This window comes from Salmo salar, chromosome ssa20 (assembly GCF_905237065.1).
Source record: "Salmo salar chromosome ssa20, Ssal_v3.1, whole genome shotgun sequence".
Taxonomy (NCBI): domain Eukaryota; kingdom Metazoa; phylum Chordata; class Actinopteri; order Salmoniformes; family Salmonidae; genus Salmo; species Salmo salar.
Genome location: NC_059461.1, coordinates 34,405,490 through 34,425,209, shown reverse-complemented (window position 1 = coordinate 34,425,209; position 19,720 = coordinate 34,405,490).

The window sequence follows — 19,720 nt, the reverse complement described above, 5'->3', positions numbered from 1 at the left end:
ATGTTTTCGAATAGTAATTTTGTAAATTGTAGTGCTGTTTCACCGGAAGCATTTGAGGGAAAATATTTTCTGAACATCACGCGCCGATGTAAAATGCTGTTTTTATATATAAATATGAACTTTATCGAACAAAAGAATGCATGTATTGTGTAACTTGATGTCCTAGGAGTGTCATCTGATGAAGATTGTCAAAGGTTAGTGCATAATTTTAGCTGGTTTTCTGCTTTTGGTGACGCCTGTCTTTGCATTGAAAATAGCTGTGTGTAATGTTTTGTCAATGTACTGTCCTAACATAATCTAACTTTATGCTTTTGCCGTAAAGCCTCTTTGAAATCGGACAACGTGGTTGGATTAAGGAGGTGTTTATCTTTCAAATGGTGTAAAATAGTTGATAGATTTTTGCTATCTTGTTAACCTCTTGGGGCTAGGTGGGACGCTAGCGTGCCACCCGTGGTGCACTCCATCAACAGCAGGTGCATTTCAAGAGCGGCAAATTTGAATCCAAATAAATGTCAAAATTCAAATTTTTCAAAAATACAACTATGTTACACCATTTGAAAGATAAACATCTCCTTAATCTAACCACGTTTTACGATTTCAAAAAGGTTTTACGGCGAAAGCATAAATTTAGAGTATGTTAGGACAGTACATTTACAAGAGTTGTGTGTAATGTTTTGTCAAGTCAAAGACAGGGTCACCAAAACCATAAAACCAGCTAAAATGATACACTAACCTTTTACAATCTCCATCAGATGACACTCCTAGGACATTATGTTAGACAATGCATGCATTTTTAGTTCTATCAAGTTGATATTTATATACAAAAACAGCGTTTTACTATGGCATTGATGTTGAGGAAATCGTTTCCCTCCAATAACCGGCAGTCAAGTCAGCGTCACAAATTAAATAATTAAAATTAGAAAACATTGTTAAAATATTATATTGTCATTTAAAGAATTATAGATTTACATCTTTTGAACGCAATCAACTTGCCAGATTTAAAAATAACCTTACTGGGAAATCACACTTTGCAATAATCTGAGCACTGTGCCCAGAAAAATACGCGTTGCGATACAGACTAGACGTCATGTTGGGGAGATCTAAAATCGAAAATACTATGTAAATAATCCATTACCTTTGATTCTCTTCATCAGATGTCACTTCCAGGTATCACAGGTCCATAACGAATGTAGTTTTGTTCAAAAAAGCTCATCATTTATGTCCAAAAATCTCCGTCTCGTTAGCACATGATGTAAGCCAGCCGGACTTCTCGTCATGAACGAGGGGAAAAAATATATTTCCGTTCGTTCAAACATGTCAAACGTTGTATAGCATAAATCATTAGGGCCTTTTTTAACCAGAACATGAATAATATTCAAGGTGGACGAATGCATAGCCTTTTATAACGTATTGGAACGAGGGTACCCAACATGAAGTAGCGCGCCAGGTGTCTAATGGGACATCACCGTTCCATGGCTCTTGTTCGGTCAGATCTCCCTCCAGAAGACTCAAAACACTTTGTAAAGGCTGGTGACATCTAGTGGAAGCAATAGGAAGTGCCAAAATATTCCTAAACCCCTGTGTTTTTCAATGGGATAGCTTTAAAGTCAATACAACACATCAGGTATCCACTTCCTGTCAGAAAATGTCTCAGGGTTTTGCCTGCCAAATGAGTTCTGTTATACTCACAGACACCATTCAAACAGTTTTGGAAACTTTAGAGTGTTTTCTATCCATATATAATAAGTATATGCATATTCTAGTTACTGGGTAGGATTAGTAACCAGATTAAATCGGGTACATTTTTTTTATCCAGACGTGCAAATGCTGCCCCCTAGACCCAACAGGTTAACATGTGCTCATCCCCCTCCTGTACTCCCTGTTCACCCACCTTGCGAGGCCACACATGTCTCCAACTCAATCATCAAGTTTACTGACGACACAACAATGGTAGGCCTGATGACAACAGTGCCAGGAAAATAACCTCTCCCTCAACGTCAACAAAACAAAGGAGCTGATCGTGGACTACAGGAGAGAGCAGAGAAAGCAGGCTCCCATCCACAATAACGGGCCGCAGTGGAGAGGGTCAAAAGCTTCAAGTCCCTCTGCGTGCACGGTACTGCCGTGCAGTAGCTGGAGTCTTTGTACATTTTTAGGGCATTCCTCTGACACCGCCTGGTATAGAGGTCCTGGATGGCAGGAAGCTTGGGCCCAGTGATGTACTGGGCCATATGCTCTACCCTCTGTATTGCCTTGTGGTCGGAGGCCGAGCAGTTGCCATACCAGTCGGTGATGCAACCAGTCAGGATGCTCTCGATGGTGCAGCTGTATAACTTTTTGAGGATCTGAGGACCCATGCCAAATCTTTTCAGTCTCCTGAGGGGGAATAGGCTTTGTCGTGCCCTGTCATGAGTGAACAGGGAGTACAGGAGGGGACTGAGCACGCACCCCTGAGAGGCCCCTGTGTTGAGGATCAGTGTGGCAGATTCATTTTTTTATTTTTATTTATTTTACCTTTATTTAACGAGGCAAGTCAGTTAAGAACAAATTCTTATTTTCAATGATGGCCTAGGAACAGTGGGTTAACTGCCTTGTTCAGGGGCAGAATGACAGATTTGTACCTTGTCAGCTCGGAGATTCGAACTTGCAACCTTTCGGTTACTAGTCCAACGCTCTATACCCTAACCACCTGGAGGTTACCCGTCGGGAAGTCCAGGATCCAGTTGCATAGGGAGGTGTTTAGTCCCAGGGTCCTTAGCTTAGTGATGAGCTTTGAGGGCACTATGGTGAGCCGTAGTCAATAAATAGCATTCTCACGTAGGCGTTCCTTTTGTCCAGGTGGGAAAAGGCAGTGTGGAGTGCAATAGAGATTGCATCATCTGTGGATCTGTTGCGGCAGTATGCATATTGGAGTGGGTCTAGGGTTTCTGGGATAATGGTGTTGATGTGAGCCATGACCAGCCTTTCAAAGTACTTCATGGCTACAGACATGAGTGCTACGGGTCGGTAGTCATTTAGGCAGGTTACCTTGGTGTTCTTGGGCACAGGGATTATGGTGGTCTGCTTGAAACATGTTGGTATTACAGACTCGGTCAGGGACAGGTTGAAATTGTCAGTGAAGACACTTGCCAGTTGGTCAGCGCATGCTCGGAGTACACAACCTGTTAATCCGTCTGGCCCTGCGGCCTTGTGAATGTTTAAAGGTCTTACTCACATCGGCTACGGAGAGCGCGATCACACAGTCATCCGTAACAGATGATGCTCTCATGCATGCTTCAGTGTTGCTTGCCTCAAAGCGAGCATAGAAGTTATTTAGCTTGTCTGGTAGGCTCATGCCACTGGACAGCTCTCGGCTGTGCTTCCCTTTGTAGTCCGTAATAGTTTGCAACGAGCTCCGATGAGCGTCGGAGCCAGTGTAATACTATTCACTGGTAGTCCTGTATTGACTTTTTGTCTGTTTGATGGTTCGTTGAAGGACATAGCGGGATTTCTTGTAAGCATCCGGGTTATAGTCCCACTCCTTGAAAGCGGCAGCTCTTCCCTTTAGCCTTTAGCTCAGTGCGGATGTTGCCTGTACTCCATGGCTTCTGGTTGGGGTATATACGTACCGTCACTGTGGGGATGATGTCATCAATGCACAAGCCAGTGACTGATGTGGTGTACTCCTCAATGCCATGAGAAGAATCCCGGAACATATTCCAGTCTGTGCTAGCAAAACAGTCCTGTAGCTTAGCATCCGCGTCATCTGACCACTTCCTTATTGAGCGAGTCACTGATACTTCCTGCTTTAGTTTTTGCTTATAAGCAGGAATCAGGAGGATAGAGTTATGGTCAGATTTGCCAAATGGAGGGCGAGGGAGTGTCTCTGTGTGTGGATTAAAGGTGGTCTAGATGTTTTTTTCCTCTGGTTACAGATGTTACATGCTGGTAGAAATGAGGTAAAATGGATTTAAGATTCCCTGCATTAAAGTCCCGTGCCACCTCTGGATGAGCATTTTCTTGTTTGCTTATGGCCTTATACAGCTCGTTGAGTGCCGTCTTAGTGCCAGTATCGGTTTGTGGTGGTAAATAGACAGCTATGGAAAATATAGCCGAAAACTATTTTCGGAAATAGTATGGTCTACAGCTTATCATGAAATACTCTACCTCAGGTGAGAAAAACCTTGAGACTTCCTTAATGTTAGATTTTGTGCACTTTCTGTTATTTACAAATAGACACAGACCGCCACCCCTTGTCTTACCGGAGGCAGCTGTTCTATCTTGCCGATGGACCGAAAACCCAGTCAATTGTGTGTTATCCATATCATTGTTCAGCCACGACTCGGTGAAAAATAAGATATATTTAAAAAATGTTTGTAATGAAATCGTTTTTAATGTCCAGTTGGTAGGACAGTTTTGATCGGTGATCATCCATTTTGTTATCCCTATAGGGCCCTGGTCTAAAGTAGTGCACTACAAAGGTGTCCCATTTGGGACACATCCTAGGCAAACTCACACCTGTCACCTTCAATGTCACATGAGCCAGAGAATAAAGAGCTTAGTGTACTGTATGTACAGTATCTGTTAATCATTGACTTAAAGATGAGAGGTGTTGGATCTAGTCACTAGCCCAAATGTTGCTGAGCTAAAACCACCACGTAGTGAGATCTGAGACTGGATGATTACTGCCTCTAAACCTGTGAAACATCCACGTGCTCCATAGCGCTCCAACTCGGCCCACTCACTGGTACTATCAAATGCACTTTAGGTAATGTACTTGTAATTTGATGAATCACAAAGACGCACACGTACGCACGCACATACTGGAACTATGGGACACACACATACAGTCACATAAGCAGGCATGGCCACGCAAACACGCATGTTCGCACGCACGCACACACATTATCTTAGCACTTACTGTAAGGATGATAAGTGAAAACTAGTGAGAGCAGAAAGACGCTGCCCCTAGATATTGATACATTCTATGGTCAGTTTAGTCAGTCCTCCCAAATAGATTTGGGAAGGCAAAGCTGATCCTACATCTTAGAGATTTGGGGCGCTAGAGGTAGATGTTGCTTTTAATGACAAATGTAGCCTCAGATGAACCTATTCCTAAACCTAACCATAACCATTAAGAGGATAATAAAATGGCTGTATCAGCATTGAGGGCCAACTTTAACCTGCTCCATAGGGCTGATAGTTACTGGCAGTTGTTGCCTGGGGTGATTGACCTGTTGGTATCCCTCTCTCCTGGCTGTGCCCTGGGCTAGATGTGTGTGGAGTACTGTAGTGAGTGGTGAATGGTGAGTGACGTGCAGAGTACCACCACCACCACCACCAGTAGTACCAATAGCAGCAGCATCACCACCACCAACACCACCAGCAGCAGCACCACCACCAGTAGTACCAATAGCAGCAGCATCACCACCTTCAGTGGCAGCATCAGCACCAACATCACCAGCAGCACCAGCAGCACCACCACCAGCAACGCCACCACCACCAGCAGCAGCACCAGCAGCAGCAGCAGCACCAGCACCACCACCAGCAGCAGCACCAGCAGCAGCACCACCACCAGCAGCAGCGCCACCACCACCACCAGCAGCAGCACCAGCAGCAGCAGCGCCACCACCACCACCACCACCAGCAATACCAGCAGCAGCACCAGCTAAAGGAAGGTATTTAGTGATCACAGGATTAAGATCACCATGGGAGAGGATGACAGCAGGGGCATCAGAGAATGATTAGACTTCCACTAAGCCAATTGAGGATCGGGACCATGGCCAGACAGAGAGAGACAGATGATGATGAGAGAGGGACAGAGAGTGGGGATATGATAGAGGGGGGAGAAAGAGATATACAGGGAAATATGGATAGAGAGAGAGTACATATACAGGGAGAGATAGATGTTTTTTTATTTAACTAGGCAAGTAAGTTAAGAACAAATTCTTATTTACAATGACAGCCTAGGAACAGTGGGTTAACTGCCTTGTTCAGAACAACAGATTTGACCTTGTCAACTCGGGAATTTGATCTAGCAACCTTTCGGTTACTAGTCCAATGCTCTAACCACTAGGCTACCTGCCGTCCCAAAGGGAGAGAGGGAGAAAGCGGGAGATAGATGATAGGGAGACAGAGAAGAGAGTTTGAGCAGCGACTGTATTAGTGCTTTTAAGTAACAGAGGACTGTGGATGTCCTCTGTTACACTTTCTATTGATGCAATATGGCATCTAGAAATACTGTATATGGAGGAGTGGAGCGAAGTATGCACTCCTTTTTGAAGCAGCCATGTTGACTGGGGAAGTTACAGAGACACTCCAGCACCCATCTGTCATAGAGTAGTGTAACCAAACTAATAACTAAAATGTGGAAAAAACAGTTGGAGGACTTTCATAATCTCTGGGAATTATCTTGGTCCAAGTTGGCAACATTTTAAGGAGCCTTATTCTAGCTTCATCACGTCTCCTCAGCCTGACACAGAATAGTTCACATCTGGACTATTTGATTTTAATAGAACGACAGACTGTGTGTGTGAGTACTGCAAGTGTGAGTGTGTGTGTGTGTGTGTCACCAGCCCCTTTAGTGTTAAACCTAATCAGAACATTCATTCACCATCCTCAGAGAGGGACACCTGATACTTTATCATCTAGTTATTGTAAGAGTAATTGAAAATCGATGCTTGACAATCTCCAAAAGCTTGTCTTGAATTTGAGAGGCGGTGAGTCTGGTCTCGGTCTGCTCTCAGTGCAGAATCAATCACGGCAAACTGAGCCTCAAGTAAACAAAGAAAGAGGGATGGACCAAAGCTAAATAATATGCCTAAGCCAAGAAATGAATTGGTATGTATTATATCTGTTTGTATGTATGTATGTATGTATGTATGTATGTATTTGCAAAAATATATATGGGGGTTTGGAAGTGACGCAGACAATTAAATTGATGGAAGCTACAATCTATCTGCAGTATTACAGCTGATCTACCCCCTATAAATGTGTTGGCGTCTATTATTTTTCTCTATTTGCCAAAAAAGACAGACAGACTGAGATACTAGCCTGTACAACTGAATGCATCTTCCGCATTTAACCCAACCCCTCTGAATCTGTAAAGTTTGTCGTTATGGGTAGACCAAGGCGCAGCGTGAGTTGGGTTCATCATAATTTTATTTAACTGTGAACAAGAAAAAAAACAATAAACAACACAACGAACGAAAAAGTCTTGCAGGCTTCTAACAGCTGTACAAAAACAAGATCCCACAACTGAAGGTGGGAAAAAGGGCTGCCTAAGTATGATTCCCAATCAGAGACAACAATAGACAGCTGCCTCTGATTAGGAACCATACTTGGCCAAACATAAAGAAAAAGAAAACATAGAATAGAACATAGAAATACAAAATCTAGAATGCCCACCCAAATCACACCCTGACATAACCAAAATAGAGAAATAAAAGGGCTATCTATGGTCAGGGCGTGACAGAATCAGAGAGGTGCAAGGGGCTGCCTTAATTGACGTTATCAGCAACCAGTTGTTTATGGGGGTTAACTGCTCTGTTCATAACTGCAGATTTTTTCAACTGGGATTCAACCCAGTGACCTTTTAGTTACCAACCCAACACTCTTAACCACTAGGCTACCTGCCATCCCTTGACTGGGCCATTGGAAAAGGTCACTGCTGTCTGCAAATCAGAGCACACACAACCAACAGCTTGGACACACAAATATTCTCAAACACACACACCCTCACACCCACACAACCACACCCATTCAGTGACAGACATACAGGCATGCACTCCCCCACATCTCTACACCAGCATGTAGGCTATGTGTGCCATTTTTAAATTAATGTAGTTCTGTCCTTGAGCTGTTCTTGTCTATTAATGTTCTGTATCATGTCATGTTTCATGTTTTGTGTGGACCCCAGGAAGAGTAGCTGTTGCTTTTGCAACAGCTAATGGGGATCCTAATAAAATGCCAAATACCACGCATGCAAGCGCAAGCAAGCACACACACGCACACAAATGAGCGGCCTGTGTTTTTGATGGGGGTGACGTGTTGGCAGGGCCCCTGTGTAGAGTGTGTTTCCGTTGACCCCATCCATACAGGAGAGTACATTCAAAGTGCTCTCTCTCTGTCCACAGGATATCTTCCTGCATTGTTCCCCAATGAACTGGTGATTACACTGACATTCTCCTCAACTGGACTGACTGTGTGCGTGTGTGGGCTTGTTTCACTATACTTGTGAGCAACAGAAGTCCTCACAACAAGGGTAAACCATGGAAAATTCAGAGAAGTGAGGATATTTTGCTGGTCCTCACTGGTAAAGAGGCTATTTCTGGCTCAGGGTTTAGGTTTAGTGCGTGTGCGTGTGCGTGTGCGCGTGTGCGTGTGTGTGTGTGATAGAGTATGTAAGTGTACTTTGGATGTCTTTTAGATGTAAGAATGAGAAGGGACAGAGGACAGCCAAGTCGTAAAACAAAAGAGATGATGAGAGAGAGACATTATAAAATCCATGCACACAAACAACAAGTCAAATGTCTACTGTTTGCTGATGATCTGGTGCTTCTGTTACCAAACAAGGAGGGCCTACAGCAGCACCTAGATCTTCTGCACAGATTCTGCTAGACCTGGGCCCTGACAGTAAATCTCAGTAAGACCAAAATAATGGTGTTCCAAAAAAGGTCCAGTTGCCAGGACCAAAAATACAAATGACATCTGGACATCGTTGCCCTAGAGCACTCAAAGCTGTGAACGATCTGAGAGACAAGGCAAGAAGGGCCTTCTATGCCATCAAAAGGAACATAGAAATAGGATCTGGCTAAAAATGCTTGAATCAGTTATAGAACCCATTGTGAGGTCTGGGATCCGCTCACCAACCAAAAATTCACAAAATCGGACAAACACCAAATTGAGAGCCTGCATGCAGAATTCTGCAAAAATGTCCTCAGTGTACGTAAAACACCAAATAATGCACGCAGAGCAGAATTAGGCCGGTACCCGCTAATTATCAAAATACAGAAAAGAGACATTAAATTCTACAACCACCTAAAAGGAAGTGATTCCCAAACCTTCCATAACAAAGCCATCACCTACAGAGAGATGAACCTGGAGAAGAGTCCCCTAAGCAAGCTGGTCCTGGGGCTCTGTTCACAAACAGACCCCACAGAGCCCCAGGACAGCAACAAAATTAGACCCAACCAAATCATGAGAAAACAAAAAGATAATTACTTGACACATTGGAAAGAATCAGCATAGCATAGCCTTGCTATTGAGAAAGGCCGCAGTAGGCAGACCTCGCTCTCAAGAGAAGACAGGCTATGCGCACACTGCCCACAAAATGAGGTGGAAACTGAGCTGCACTTCCTAACCTCCTGCCAAATGTATGACCATATTAGAGACACATATTTCCCTCAGATTACACAGATCCACAAAGAATTTGAAAACAAACCCAATTTTGATAAACTCCCATATCTACTGGGTGAAATACAACAGTGTGCCATCACAGCAGCAAGATTTGTGACCTGTTGCCACAAGAAAAGGGCAACCAGTGATGAACAAACACCATTGTAAATACAACCCATATTTATGTTTATTTATTTTCCCTTTTGTACTTAACCATTTGCACATCATTACAATGCTGTATATAGACATAATATGACATTTGACATGTCTTTATTCTTTTGGAACTTTTGGGAGTGTAATGTTTACTGTTCACTTGCATTGTTTATTTCACTTTTGTTTATTATCTACTTCACTTGCTTTGGCAATGTTAACATATGTTTGCCATGCCAATAAAGCCCCTTGAATTGAATTGAATTGAGAAAAAGAGAGAGGAAGAGAGAGAGAGAAAGCGTGAAGAAGAGGAGATAAGCATGATGGGTCAGGAGAGTAGTAGTGGAGGAGAGGACACTATAGAGCCTTCAAACTCTGGACCTCCAAGCCACTTCCGTTGCATTTGTTCATTGTTCCCCTCTAATCAAGAAATGATTTGGACCTGGGACACAAAGGTGTGTGCAGTTAATGATCAGGCTCTGGACCTCGTTGGGTAAGAGTTGAGTAGCCCTGCTATAGAGGATGTTAAGAGCAGGAGTTAAAGAGGAGAGGGAAATAAAAAAGAAGGATTTGCTCAGAAATGACAGAGGAAATATGTTCTACTCAGATGTTACAGTACCTGCAGATTGTACAGTATGTGTCTGTCAGTAGACAGAGGAGCTCTGAGTGTTATGTGAAGACAGAATTAAGATGAAGGGGAACACTCAGTAACAGACTGAGGAGGCAGTCCTCAATAGGAAGGTGAAACCCAAATAAACATGGCTTTACATACAACCAACCACCAGGGTGAAGGCAGAGGAGAGCAGAGGGACACATAGCTTCATTTAATAAAATTAAGATTTCACAGCAGGGAGCTAATCAAATCAAATCAAATCTAGTCAAATCGAATTAAATCAAATCAAATCTAACAGAGATCCAAATAAAGAGGGACTGGGGAACACAGCGAGAGATACAGATGTACCTTACCTATTTGCACATCGTATATAGACATATATATATACATAATATGACATTTGAAATGTCTATTCTTTTGGAACTCTGTGAGTGTAATTTTTACTGTTAATTTTTATTGATTACTTCAATTTTGTTTATCTACTTCACTTGTTTTGGCAATGTTAACATATGTTTCCCATGCCAATAAAGCCCTTGAATTGAATAGAATTGAGAGACAGAGTGAATAGAGCGAGGGAGAGAGAGGGAGAGCAAGAGAGATAGATGAGGGAAAATTTAGTTGATGAAGAGTCACAGCGGCAGAGGAATGGAGAGAAGCGTGAGATGCTGAGTGGAACGAGAGATGACAGTTACAGAAGCGAAGACAGCCAAGACGTGGTCGGCTTAATGAGCGAGCTCCAGTTAGAAAAATCTATTTAGCAGTAAGATGTGCAAATATACTGTGTATCTGCAGGGTACTGTGACTTGTTTGATGATTCCACACACAGTCATCTGCAATACCTAACTAAGTTTATTGAAGGCGAGATGAGTGCAACATGCCCTGATAGATTGGATTTGACATTCCCCATTCCAAACTGTGATAACATTAATGGGCTTCGCATGAGTCATTCTGTCAGTTTTTCAATGTAGCGTGTATCACGTCAGAGGAATTGACAGGTCCTACTTCAGTCAAAAATGACATCTTTGAACAAGATTGTAAGTAATGAAGATTGTAAGTGAGAGAAGAGAGGTGAGGAGAGAGGGACAGAGACAGGAAGAGAGAGAGAGAGAGAGAGTCAAAGAGATAAAGAGAAAAAGAGAGGGTCAAGAGAAAAATAAAAAGTAAAGAGAGAGTGGAAAGAGAGTGAGAGAGAGGGAGAGAGAGACAGAGACAGGAAGAGAGAGAGAGAGAGAGAGAGAGAGTCAAAGAGAAAATGATCAAACACTCTTTTCCCTGACTGGCAGAAAGAGACTGGCAGGGGAGCAGGGAGGAGAAAGAGAGAGTCTCAGAGAGTAAGTATTACAAGTGGTGTCTACAGCTTTCAACACTGCTTTGCCCCATGTTGTGTAAAACAGTCTTGGCTTGGAGGCAGGACCAGGTAGAGAGGGAACAAAAGAGAGGGACAGAGAAGAGAGAAATAATGGAAAGGCTATTATAAATGTTTCATTAAGTTTCCAGGCACTACACCACATCAAAGCTTCTCCGACAGGGAGAGAGGGGCAGAGAAGGGGAGAAGGTGGATGAGAGATAGGGAGAGAGAGAGGTAGGCACAGGATGTTCTAATTAACTTCACAGTCGTCTGCTCACCCCACTCGGTCCACTCATACATTCTCTGTGTGTGTCTGCCCTGCCCACTGTCTGTGTGTGCCTTGTAAATTCATCAGTGCAGTGCGCCTGGAGAGAGAGAAGCGACCCTGACTAACTGTAAGCTAACCAGAGAGGTCTGTCCTCTCCATCGTGGCACAGGGGGGCTCACTTAAACAAGTAGAGAGAGGAGGGGGAAATAGGAGAGGAGCAGGGAGAGTGAAAGAGCAAGGAAAAGAGTGTCAGAGGGAGGAAAAAGGAGGGAGCCCTGAGGTGCCACCACGCCCTTAAGGAGAAAGAGAAATCAAAGACCCACCCTTCCCTTCTCTTTTCTATTGCCTCACACAGCTTTCCTCTCCTCCCCCTTTTTTCTGCTGCTCCCTTCATCTCCTAACTGTGTGTTTGCATTAAAAGAGTGAGGAACTTCTGTGAGTGTAATGTTTACTGTTCATTCTTATTGTTTATTTCACTTTTGTTTGTCATCTACTTCACTTGCTTTGGCAATGTTAACATATGTTTCCCATGCCAATAAAGCCCTTAAATTGAATTTACTTGACAGAGACAAAGAGAGGGAGAGGAACCAAGCAGTATTTTTCATCAGTGATACTTTTTTGATTAACGGTAAGCATTAGTCTATATTACACATCATAAACTGGGTGGTTCGAGCCCTGAATGCTGATTGGCTGAAAGCCGTGGTATATGAGACTGTATACCACGGGTATAACAAAACATGTATTTTTATTGTTCTAATTACGTTCGTAAACACTTTATAATAGCATAAGGCTCCTCGGGGGTTTGCGGTATATGGCCAATATACCACAGCTAAGGGCTGTATCCAGGCACTCCGCGTTGCATAAGAACAGCCCTTAGTTGTGGTATATTGTCCATATACCACACCCCCTCGGGCCTTATTGCTTAAATGACTCACTGGCTGATTGATATGTATCATTGATAGCAGCTCTTTTAGAATCCCTGAACCCATGGGGTAATAATGGCACTTAGTATCGTATCAAGCCATTGACACTATCCAGGACTACTGTCTACAGCTGGCAACCCAACCCAGGGCCCCACGGGGTAAACTCACTTGGTGGAAGGAAAACAGGCAGTGAATTTTGATTAGCAGATGTACACTGCCTTCAGAAACCCCTCAACTTTTTCCACATTTCATGGTGTGTTACAGCCTGAATGTCAAAGTGGAATTATTTATTTATAAATTTTTTACAAATTAATTCAAAATTAAAAGATGAAGTGTCTTGAGTCAAAAATCATTCAACCCCTTAGTTATGGCAAGCCTAGTTCAGGAGTAAATGTTCGCTTAAAAAGTGACGTAAGAAGTTGCATGGACTCTGTGTGCAGTGATACTGTTTAACATTATTTTTTAATGGCTACCTCATCTCTGTACCCCACACATACAATTATCCATAAGGTTCCTAAGTTGAGCAGTGAATTTCAAACACAGACTCAACCACAAAGACCAGGGAGGTTTTCCAATGTATCGCAAAGAAGGGCAACTATTGGTAGACGGGTAAAAATAAAAAAGCAGACACTGAATATCCATTCGAACATGGTGAAGTTATTAATTACACTTTAGATGGTGTATCAATACACCCAGTTACTACAAAAATACAGGTGTCTTACCTAATTCAGTTGCCGGAGAGGAAGGAAACCACTCAGGGATTTCACTATGAGGCCAACGGAGACTATAAAACAGTTTAACGACTGTGATAGGAGAAATCTGTTAACGACTGTGATAGGAGAAAACTGTTAACGACTGTGATAGGAGAAAACTGTTAACGACTGTGATAGGAGAAAACTGTTAACGACTGTGATAGGAGAAAACTGTTAACGACTGTGATAGGAGAAATCTGTTAACGACTGTGATAGGAGAAAACAGTTAACGACTGTGATAGGAGAAAACAGTTAACGACTGTGATAGGAGAAAACTGTTAACGACTGTGATTAAGAAAAAAGAGGATGGACCAACAACTTTGTAGGTACTCCACAATACTAATCTATGTGACAGAGTGAACAGAAGGAAGCCTGTACAGAATAAAAATATTCCAAAATATGCATCCTGTTTGCAACAAGGCAGGTAATACTGAAAAAAATGTGTCAAAACAATTCACTTTTTGTCCTAAATACGAAATGTTATGTTTGGGTCAAATCCAATACAACACATTGCTGAGTACCACTGTCACGTCCTGACCAATATAGGGGTTATTTGTTATTGTAGTTTGGTCAGGACGTGGCAGGGGGTATTTGGTTTATGTGGTTCGGGGTGTGTGTCTGTGTAGAGGGGTGTTTGATTGATGTATTCCGGGGTTTTTGGGCACTGTTCTAAGTTAGTGTATTTCTATGTTCTGTCTAGTCTAGTCTATTTCTATGTTTAGTTTATTGGGGTTGGACCTTCAATTGGAAGCAGCTGGTTACCGTTGCTTCTGATTGAAGGTCCTATAAGTAGGAGTTTGTTTTCATGGGTTTTTTTGTGGGAGATTGTGCTGGGTATAGCTTTGTTGCCTTACCGGCCTGTTATTCGTCATTGTGTTTTTTTTTTGTGTACGTGTTTGTTTTGGTTTACCTTCTTTGTCCTCAATAAAAAGAACATGAGTGCACATATTCCTGCTGCGTTTTGGTCCACTTTACCCTATGACAACCGTGACAACCACTCTCCATATTTTCAAGCATAGTGGTTGCTGCATCATGTTATGGGTATGCTTGTAATCATTAAGGACTGGGGAGTATTTCAGGATACAAAATAAAATGGAATGGTGCTAAACACAGGCAAAATCCTAGAGGAAAACCAGGTTCAGTCTGCTTTCCACCAGACACTGGGAGATGAATTCACCTTTCAGCAGGCCGATAACCTAAAACACAAGGCCAAATCTACACTGGAGTTGTTTACCAAGAAGACAGTGAATGTTCCTGAGTGGCTGAGTTACAGTTTTGACTTAAATCTGCTTTAAAATATATGGCAAGACCTGAATATGGTTGTCTAGCAATGATCAACAACCAATTTGACAGAGCTTGAAGATTTTTGTTAAAGAACAATAGGCAAATGTTCCACAATCCAGGTGTGGAAAGCTTTTAGATACTTACCCAGAAATACTCACAGCTGTAATCGCTGCCAAAGGTGTTTCTACAAAGTATTGACTCGGGTGTGAATATTTATGTAAATGAGATATTTCTGTATTTCATTTTCAATACATTAGAAAACATTTCTTAAAACATGTTTTCACTTTGTCATTATGGGGTATTGGGTTAAGATGGGTGAGAAAAAAACATATTTTTAATCAATTTTGAATTCAGGCTGAAACACAACAAAATGTTGAATAAGTCAAGGGGTATGAATACTTTCTGAAGGCACTGCAATGAAAATGTCAGAGATGACAGTTGAAAAGGAAAAAAAGATAAAAACATTTATTTTCCAAGAACAGTATAGAGATGGAATAGAACATTAATTAGAGATGGAACATTTGGGTGAACAAAGGAACTTTACTTCAGCTTGTTACCCTGATTGAAGGCATTCAGTTGTACAACTGACTAGGTATCCCCCTTTCCCTTTCGCCGATTAAAATCATTCTATTTCTCTTTAAAACTGAGAATGGAGTGCACTACGTAGGGGATAGGGTACAATGTGGGATGCAACCTAGCTCTTTAGCTCCCCCGGAGAAAATTTATTATTTGGGTCAACTTGTCACGTAAGTCTAAAAGTGACGCTGTTGCTTCGTTAGCGTCATACATAAATCCTGATAAACAACACTTGCATTCATGTGCTCCCTAATCAAATCAGCTCTGCTTTTCAATTCAATAAGCAATTTTCTTTGTTTCACATAGCCAGTCATGTGCTTTAATCCCAGTAAAAGGGTTCAATACATGCTGACAATAACATTTACTGTACAATGGGTGACCAGAGTCCATTTTTTATGCAGTTTTACAGGCATTACACTCATATCAAAAATATTTTGCAAATAAGAATTGTGGCTAAAATGAATCATATTTCAAAGATGATACATGAGCATGTCCGTCAAGCATTGTATTAGTAATGTATACGTGCTGCTGTCTGTGCTGTCTGAGCTGTCAGTGCTGTCTGTGCTGTCTAAGCTGTCTGTGTTTCCATAAGTATGGACCTTACCACACACAAGTGAAACTGTCAACCATGAGAATCAACTTTTGAACTGTCAACAGAGGAAAATGACCTTCCCTTCAAGGATCTGGTTTCTCTCAACATGTCCTCCTGTCATGTCCTCTAAACAGAACAGAGGAGGCTTTCACTGACACTGTCTTTGTCCCAAATAGCACCACTGGCGTAGCACTGTTTAGAGATCAGGGATTCTCCCCACAAATATGTGTCTTAATATAAACATTTTAAATATACTGTACCAGTCAAAAGTTTGGACACAACTACTCATTCAAGGGTTTTTCTTTATTATTTACAATTTTTTACATTGTAGAATAGTAGTGAAGACATCAAGACTATGAAATAACACATATGGAATCATTCATGACCAGATTCAGCTGAGCTCAAACACATTAAGAAGGAAAGAAATTCCACTAACTTTTAACAAGGCATACCTGTTAATTGAAATGCATTCCAGGTGACTACCTCTTGAATCTGGTTGAGAGAATATCAAGAGTGTGCAAAGCTGTCATTAAGGCAAAGGGTGGCTACTTTCAAGAATCTCAAATATAAAATATATTTGAATTTGTTTAACACTTTTTTGGTTACTACAAGATTACATATGTGTTATTTCATAGTTCTGTCTTCACTATTATTCTACAATGTAGAAAATATTAAAAATAAAGAAAAACCCTTGAATGAGTAGGTGTGTCCAAACTTTTGACTGGTAGTGTATTTTTTGATAGACCAAAGTATCAGCTATCACACCATATAAATGAACAATCTCCTAATAAAAAAAAAATGCTTTCATAAAATGCAACTAACTGAATTTATGTCAACTCCGTCAGACACCAAAAAAAGGCATTTCATTTTTACAATTATTGTCAAGCAAGTGTTTAAATGCCTTGATTGTTTAACTCTAAAATTAGATTATTTAAATATGTAATACAAATCTCCAAACTTGTTTTTGTTTTGTTTTGTAGCTCTATTACATGCTCCAGGGTTAATTTTAGTTAGCATTTTGGCACGTTTTTCTAGATTTAGAACATGAAACAACATTATATAGCAAACACTATCCCTTAGGTCTAGCACAGCAAATACTTCAGTTGTTTAATCATATGTTAAAGAACAGGGATTCAAATATTTTTTCCAGAATATTGACAAAAACATTTACTCAGTCGATGAGGGAGTTGACAAGCTACTGATGGAGTTGACTACAGATTCTCAAAACAGACATATTTTTGCCTCTTAAAATAAAAGTTCAATACAAACATTGGTAAAACATGGAAAATCATTCATTTGAAAATCCCCTCTGACGGAGTTGACGTTTGACAACAATCTGACGAAGTTGATCTGTTACGGAGTTGACACTTTTTATTTTCCTTCTTCATTCAGGTGGTATAAACAGCTAGGGAATAGCAGCCCATTTCCTACGTTGTACACTACTTTTTTCTACCATGGCCCATACTGCAATATATAGGGAATAGGATTCCTTTTGGGATAGACAGACTGTGTCTATGTCCCTCAACCAGTCCCTCGGTAAGCATTCAGTTAGGAATAGGAATAAAACCAGCCAGACTCCAAACTAGCACACATCCAGGTGCAATAGCCTGGGAAATTGCACTCAAAAGAGAAGCGTAATTGGTTTTATTGACTGTTGCAGTGCAATAAAGAATGTATTGTAGTGTTGATGACAATAGATTAGCGACTGTTTGTGTGTGCACATCTGTGTGTGCTTGTGGGTGTGTGAGTGCGTGCGATTAGATCAGGTGGATAATGAAGCTAGCGACAGAGATCAGATCAGTGGAAAGCTATCCTGCCGGAAATGCATTTTAAACATTGCGATTATGTGGATTGCAATGGGTATTTTGGTCTTTTATTAGGATCCCCATTAACTGTTGCAAAAGCAGAAGCTACTCTTCCTGGGGTCCACACAATAGACATCAATAGACAAGAACAGCTCAAGGACAGAACTACATATATATATATTTTTAAGGCACACATATTTAATTATTTTATTTAACCCTTATTTAACTAGGCAAGTCAGTTAATAATGAATTCTTATTCACAATGATGGCCTACCCCGGCCAGACACTAACCCGGACGACGCTGGGCCAATTGTGGGCAGCCCTATGGGACTCCTAATCACGGCCGGTTGTGATACAGCCTGGAATCGAACCAGGGTCTGTAGTGACGCCTCTAGCATTGAGATGCAGTGCCTTAGACTGCTGTGCCTACATATCAATACCAATACATACACACAAACTATCTAGGCCTAATAGGGGAGAGGCGTTGTGCTGTGAGGTGTTGCTTTATCTGTTTTTTAAAACCAGGTTTGCTTCTCATTTGAGCAATATGAGATGAAATGGAGTCCCATGCAATAATGGCTCTGTGTAATACTGTACAATTTATTGAATTTGATCTATATTTGGGGACTGTGAAAAGACCCCTGGTGGCATGTCTGGTGGTGTAAGTGTGTGTGTCAGAGCTGTGTGTAAGTTGACTATGCAAACAATTTGGGATTTTCAACACATTAATGTTTATTTTATAAAGAAGAAGTGATGCAGTCAGTCTCTCCTCAACTCTTAGCCAAGAGAGACTGGCATGCATAGTATTTATATCAGCCCTCTGATTACAATGAAGAGCCTGACGTGCCGCTCTGTTCTGGGCCAGTTGCAGCTTTACTAGATCTTTCCTTGCAGCACTATACCACATGACTGGACAATAATCAAGACAAGACAAAACTAGAGCCTGCAGGACTAGCTTTTTGGAATGTGGTGTCAAAAAAGCAGAGCATCTCTGTATTACAGACAGACCTCTCCCCATCTTTAAAACCATTGAATCTATATGTTTTGATCATGACAGTTTATAATCTAAGTTAACGGCAAGTAATTTAGTCTCCTCAACTTGTTCAACAGCCACACCGTTCATTACCAGATTCAGCTGAGGTCTAGAATTTAGGGAATGATTTGTACCGAATACAATGCTCTTAGTTTTAAAGATGTTCAGGGCCAGTTTATTACTGGCCACCCATTCCAAAACAGAGATGAATGTGTCATCTCAAAGCTATAGTATGTTTGATTGTGCCCATTTACTACAGCATGGCATAGCACCATCCGAGATGGAAGTTACTGTAAGCCTGCTTGGCAATAAGGTAATGTGTTATTTTGTATTCCCATAAGTTGACAAATTCTCTGTGGTACCAAATATAATGCTCTTATGCAAGGCATGGCAATAAAAATACTTTATGTCAGATTTGAAATTCAATCAAAATGGAGAAAAAGAGTAAATGCACTTTGAACATGGATATCCCCTCTCGGCACCACAGATTTCTCCTCTCCTCCTCTACAAATCCCTTCAGTGCACTCAACCAAAACACATTCTTATCCTTTCACCATATCTCATATTTTTCAACACTATTTGTTCCCGATGCCTCTCTGCTCATTCCCAATTTTACTTTCCACCTTTTAATATTTATCACCTTGTCGCAACCTCTCTATCCCTCCCTCCCTCACTCCCTCCCACCCTCCCTCCCTCCCTCCCCCGTATCTCATTCGCCCCTAGTTCGCTCCCTTACCCCATTTCTGTCATTAGATATCTGAGGCTGCTGAAGAAATGCCTGTCTGACTTCAAACGCCTCTCTGTCTATTCTTCTCCTCCCCATGTCAACTGCTAGGGAGGCATGGCCTAGCTCCTGATATTAACCCTCTCTTCCCCTTCTCTCTCTTCACTCTCACTCAATTCAATTCAATTTAAAGGCTTTATTGACATGGGAAACACATGTTAACATTGCCAAAGCAAGTGAACTAGATAATAAACAAAAGTGAAATAAACAATAAAAA